The 6,390-nt window shown below is 43.3% G+C and overlaps 1 protein-coding gene across 2 annotated transcripts in view; it reads left to right on the top strand.

Annotated features, from left to right (window-relative positions):
- The window catches only part of LOC116093474 (Golgi pH regulator), a 43,746-nt gene that overhangs the window by 17,217 nt on the left and 20,139 nt on the right, over positions 1-6,390 (top strand). The gene's annotated exons all lie outside the window — the stretch shown is intronic.

The raw sequence follows: 6,390 nt of genomic DNA, 5'->3' as shown, positions 1-6,390 counted from the left end.
TGTGAGCCACCATGTGGTTGCTGGGAATTGAACTCAGGACTTCTGGAAAAGCAGTCAGTGCTCTTAACTACTGAGCCATCTCTCCAGCCCCCAAAAGGTATTTCTAATCCATATTTTCAAAGTGGATTTCTATAGACGTCTGTGTCACAGTAACCCTGCAGAGCATCTGAAATCAAACGAATCTTTTGTCTACACCCTACAATGCTTCCTTGAACTAAGCACTGTGTCTTTGTGCCTTTGTTTCCTTATGTGTAAAAAAATTAAATAAGCCAAGTGGGTTGGCACATGGCTGTAAGCTTGGACTTGAGAGGCACAGGCAGGAGGATCAGGAGTTCAGAGCCTGCCTAGGGTACATAGTACGTATTAGTGACCATGGCTACATGGAGGAAGCCTATCACATGACAAAAAGGAACTGTTAATGCATTGAGACTCATGCAGTCTCTAAGAACAGTGAGTCATACCTAGCAAAGACAAGTACTGACTTTATCAATCATCTGATAATCACTTGGTTTCCATAAACTCATTTGTCTTTAACTTTATGAAACAGTCTCTGCTCAATATTATACCACAAGTTCATTAAGTTTATCAGACTGCTGTCTTCATTAAAGTTATTATCCACATATGAGTGGTCATAGTTTTGAGTTGGCAAGTAGTTTCACGTTTCATATTCTCTCCTCCAACACCTTTATATAGTTTGCGCCACAGTGAAGTCAAAGCAGCCTTAGTGGAAGAGACAGCCATAGACACAGAATAACAACCAAGGCTCCAATTTACTGAGCATATTTGTCTCCATTTGACACGTCTGAACTAAAGTATGAAAAGTAAACGTGTGGCTGTACATTTATTTTGCTTGCATATGTTACTTATATTCTGTATTTTCTATAGAAATGTACATTTTTTTAAAAAATAAAGACTATTCAATAGTGAAATATATATCTATATATAGCTTATATATATGAATTATATTATTTTGTCCCCAAAGTTGTTCTCGATTTTGTGATATTTCTTCTCTTAATGAAGACATTAATAGAAGACAGCTGACATTTAAGGTAGAATCAGACCTGAGGCTGTTGTAGATGGACCCTCTTGCCCATCTTATACTAGCTGTGGTTAGGAATTGGCTCTGACTAGGCATGTCACCACCCAGTTCTTGTCTGTCAGGACCAAGGGTGGTTTGGGTTCTTCAGAGAGTCCCTTGACTAGTAGGCTCTCAGAGGAATTGGTCTCCCAGCTGGATAATGGACTTGATTAGTATGGCCTCTCCTAGTGGAGCTAACAAGGACATACAGCTAACAACACCGGACCCTCCCAGTTAGCACAGTATAGAATAACCTTTTGGCAAATGCCCATAGCTAGGAGGAGTGGTGACCAGAACCCATTTTAGATTTCAGCACAGTGGCCTGCAAGTATCTGTTGTGGACTGAGTGGGGCAGGGTGGAGTATACATGGGACCTGGGAGGAAAAGTTTTAACCTCTACCTCGAGTCTGGTGCTGCTGGGCTATCCTTTAAACTGATCCAGATGGGGACAAAATGCATTCTGAGTGAAATTTAAGAACCAGCCCTCAAGCTTTCAATCAGCCATGGAGGAAACTTGGGGGACTGTCAGTGAGAGTCGAGCAGTTGCCTCTGCAGAGGATCTTAAAGAGGAACATTTGGAGTCACTGGGAAATGAACAGAAGCAGGGGGGAAAAAATTGAAGTAACTGCTAGAAGTTTCTGGATTGTCTAAGTTGTTCCATGGCATTCAGATTAGCAGTATACCTGGGAATCAAAAGTGAGGTGTTGAAATCCCAGGATGCTAGAGGGCCAAAGTCCACAATTTAAATGTCCGTTCCAAGCAGACCTTGCCTCACCACACAACAGCATGTGCACACAGGTACTAACTTTATCAGTAATCTGTGAAAATCACTTGGTTTCCATAAACTCATTTGTCTTTAACTTTATAAAACAGTCTCTGCTCAATAATAATAATAAGAGCCCAAGCTACTTATTGTGACTGATTGGCACATGCTTCTTAGATTTGCAGGCTTTCTCTGCCTTTGAGTGGCTGCCCCAGGTTTGTGCATGCTGGGCACACACTTATGACAGAAAGGAAAAACCTTCTGAAAGGAGGTGTCAGAACTCAGGAATAGTGGAGGGATCAGAAGTTTAGGAGAGAAAGCCCAGCGAGTGAGTCCCAAAGTGTGGCTACAGAATCAGGTGATATCCTTAGTTAAGCACTGATTTAAACACGGAGCAGCCAGCTAAAGGAGCAGCAGCAGCTCAGAAGTGGACCTGTATGGAAACATTAGCTGCTGCAGGCACCGTGGACTTTCAGCCAGAAGCTAGGTGAGCAGATATACTGTACAGTACTCTGGGGAAGAAGATTCCACAGTCACACACACCTGTCCATCCAAACTCTAACTTGGCTATGAAGAAATGAAACTCTGAGTATTTCAACATAGAAATCAGGCAATAAAAACTAACTCCAACCACCAGATGGTGGTGATGCACACCTTTAATCCCAGCACTTAGAAGGCAGGGGCAAGTATCTGATCTCTGCGTTCAAGGTCAGCCTGTTCTACAAAGTGAGTTTCCAGGACAGTCAAGGCTACATAGAGAAGCCTTGTCTCAGGAAAACAAAAAAGAAAAAAAGAAAGAAACTAACTCCAAATGGGTCCATATGATAAAACTTTAGCCAGTGCAGCACTGGGGAGAGTGGACCCTGCACCTCACCTGGGGAGCACAGTAGAGCTGACACTGGTAGTGGTGGGGGCAGGGAAGAGGGGGGGTGAGCTGTTCCCAAGGGTACAAGGGTAGGAGAGCTGGCCCTGCCCCTCACCAGCTGTGGCACTGAGTGAGTTAGCTGGAACAGTACTGGAGATCTTGCCCTGGATGTCATCTGAGTGCAAGAGAGCTGACAGGTGACTAGCTCAGTTTCTACTCGGGCCCAGACCCGGAGCTCTGAGTTGGCCCACCCCAACAGCTACCCCATCCATGAACTGCTAGACCACGTGAAGAAGCCAGTCCTGCAGAACCAAAACTGTAGGGTCTCTGTGATGCAGGGTAACAATAGGATATCTGGGAGGAGTCTGGGTGAAGATCTAGTATTGATAGTGTGGCAGAAGCCAGAGACCTTGACCCAGACTAATGACTCACTGCAATTAATATTTGCAAGTAAAGAAATGTAGACAAGGGCTGGAGAGATGGCTCAACCATTAAGAGCACTGACTGCTCTTCCAGCAGTCCTGAGTTCAATTCCCAGCAACCACATGGTGGCTCACAACCATCTGTAATGGGTTTTGATGCCTTCTTCTTGTGTGTCTGAAGACAGTGACAGTGTACTCATGTATATAAAAGAAATAAATCTTAAAAAAAAAAAAAGTGTAGACAAAAGAGTATACTGTGGGACACATTGTGACACACTACCACTCCCACAATGAGATTTTTTTTTTCCATTTGGGAGGGAGGTTGCAAGGGCAGAGGGCAGGTGCAGGGGTCTGGGGAGATGAGTAGGATTGGGGTACATGATATGAAATTCACAAAGAATAAAAAGTTAAATAGAAAGAGTAGAAGGAAAGAGTAACCTTCAGTCAGATTAGGTTCCTCCTGAGACAGTGCTGGGAAGCTCCAGGGCCAGACTGTAGTTATTTGCTTTACCAAGTGATGCTGATCTGAGTAGAGCCATGGCATATTTCTTTGAAGATATATTTTATCCAGGCCCATTGCTCTCTATGCTGTGAATCCCTGGGTAGTTTTCATCCAGGTTTCTGGCTCCTCAGCTGATGTCCCAGGCAGTAGAAAGGATTCATTCACATGGAACTAGCTCTGAGAAGCCTTGTCCAGACAGCCCTGTCCTGGGAAGGTTCCAACCTCAGATGGCTCCCTCCTGGCCTGGAGGAGGGCTGCAAAAATAGCCTCTCTAGCTGAAACCCCCCTAAGCTACTCAGCCTACTCGCCTCTCGCCCCTCCATGGACTTTTTCTTTTCCTCCATGGACTTTGATACAGTGTTTTGCCATCTATTGAATCCTGAAATGTTTGTGAAGTACCTGCCAGATATCTGCTCCATGCTAGGTACCAGTTCTCTGGTCTATAGAACTGGCCTTCTACTAGGCCAGGCAAACTCAAAAGAGTTCTGTGGAAATAGGTATTTTACTAAATGATCCTGAAATGGTAAATCCATAGACCTTTCCCTCCTCCAAAAAAAACCCCAAATCTAAGTGTCGTAATATGTAGAAAGATGAATTCAAAACAGACCTTGAACTTAGATATAAAGGGTACAACTACAGAACTTTTAGGGAAAGAATCTTTGAGATCTAGAGCTAGGCAAAAAATAAAATCCCTAAAGTACAGTTCAGACAACAAAATATGAATACACTGGACTTCACCAGAATTAAACCTTGCTTTGCAGAGGAGTGTGTAAAGAATGAAGACAGACTAGCTGTAGACAAGAAGGAGGTGTTTGAGAAGAGATTGCTAAACAGACTTTGAAATAGGAAAAACTTCCAAAACTCACATGAAAACAACAGTACAATCAGAATGTGGGGGGAAAACAAAAATTTGAAAGCATTGGGCTCATGGAAACATATGGGCTCATACAGATGGAAACTGTATATCAACAGTATCGACATACAGTTAAAATCACCGTAAGGTTACTATGCAGTTAGGATGCCTCAAAACCAGTGATGGGCAAGGTAGGGATGCTGGAGACTCAACAACTAAGAGCACGTTCTGTGATTGCATAGGGCCCATGCTCACTTCCCATCACTCACATCAGACAGCACGTAACCCCTGTACTTGAGCTCCAGGGACTCTGACACCCTCTTCTGGATCCCACAGACACCTACACGCATGCACATGTGCATAGACACACACACGTGCACTTAGCCTTTTTAATGATGGCATGAATTGCTGGTTGGTAAGGATGCAGATGTAGGATGGTAGAGTAACTAGAATACATTCTAGCTCTCCTTAAAAACTAAATATGCCAGTATCCAACTCCAGAAATTATATTGAGTGTTTATGCAATGAAATGAAGTTTTTATATTCATAGAAAATTGGTTATAGAACTTTTCTTAAAATCACCTTTATTCATAGAAGCCCCAAACTAAAGATAGATTTTCATGGGTAAATGGGTAAAAACACTGGTACAGCCATATTGTGGACTACTATTTAAAAATAAAAACAAACTACTAATTCACACAGCAACCTGAAAAACCTTTTGCTTAGTGGAAAAAAAAAACCATTCACCAAAAGGATAAGCCGTGTTAAATCTGAATCATGTGCACATCTGGAAATGACAACCAAACAAATGGAGGACAGATTAGTGGTTACTAGAGGTTGGGGAATTGTTGGCCTATCCATGGGCAAAATGAAGGCCCTTTTAGTGATGGAGATGCTGTGTTCTTAAGTGTTTGAATGGCAATACCCTGTTTCAGGAGAGTGGAAGTCTGGTAAGAGTACATGAACTCTATAATTAAACCATATGTGACTGCATTTTTAGCTCTAAAATTCAGAGTTCCAGTGGGCTGGTGTGTACAGTGAATTATAATAGTCTAACTAGCCCGGATAAAAAACATACAATCCTGATATTTTATTTACAAGCTGAAAGCCTCAATTGGACAGGTTTTGAACTATTCTAACGTATAGCCCAGTCATCTGTTTCCCTTGTTATTGCTGTTTCTCCTGGCCAAGTGCTCATGGTCCATCTCCTCTCATGGCAACCTCCTCCTCTCTTTGTCTCCCTCTTCTTCCTCTTCTTCCTCTTCCTCTTCTTCCTCTTCCTCTTCCTCTTTCTCTTCTTCCCTCTCCTCAGACCCCTCACTCAATCCTCAAGTCCTTCCTTTATCTCCCTACTGCCCAATCACATGCTCTAGCCTTTTATTAACCAAGTCAATAAATTGGGGAGCAGGGTTTACATAGCATCACTTGGGTATGTGGGGATCTGCTTATGTGGGGGAGGGGTGACCAGATCTTGGGGCCAGTATTTAGCATTTGAATACATAGCAGCACCAGACCAACCCCCAACACTGGTGAGATGGTTCAGCAGGTAATGGTGCTTGCCTGGTGATTCTATTCCCAACCCTACATGCCTGAAGGATGGGGGGGGGGGGGGGGGGGGGGGGGGGGGGGTGCGGAGGACACACACACACAAAATAAATTTTTAAATGGCTGGGCCAGAAATAAGAACCGTAAAACAATAGATGACATGTCTAACATCAACAACGAATGTGCTAAACTTGGGGTGGTACAGGATTAGAGTGGCCCCTGCACAGGGATAACTTGAACAAACCCTCATGAAGTGTTTCACAGTCCTTAAAGAGCGGACATTGTCAGCCTCTTCCCATTCATGCTTCTGCCGGACCTCAGCCACCTGCTTGTGGTTTTCCCATTAGGATTTTTTTTTTTTT

Source organism: Mastomys coucha, unplaced genomic scaffold (genome assembly GCF_008632895.1).
Source record: "Mastomys coucha isolate ucsf_1 unplaced genomic scaffold, UCSF_Mcou_1 pScaffold16, whole genome shotgun sequence".
NCBI classification, from domain to species: domain Eukaryota; kingdom Metazoa; phylum Chordata; class Mammalia; order Rodentia; family Muridae; genus Mastomys; species Mastomys coucha.
This window is presented reverse-complemented; position numbering and strand designations above follow the sequence as displayed.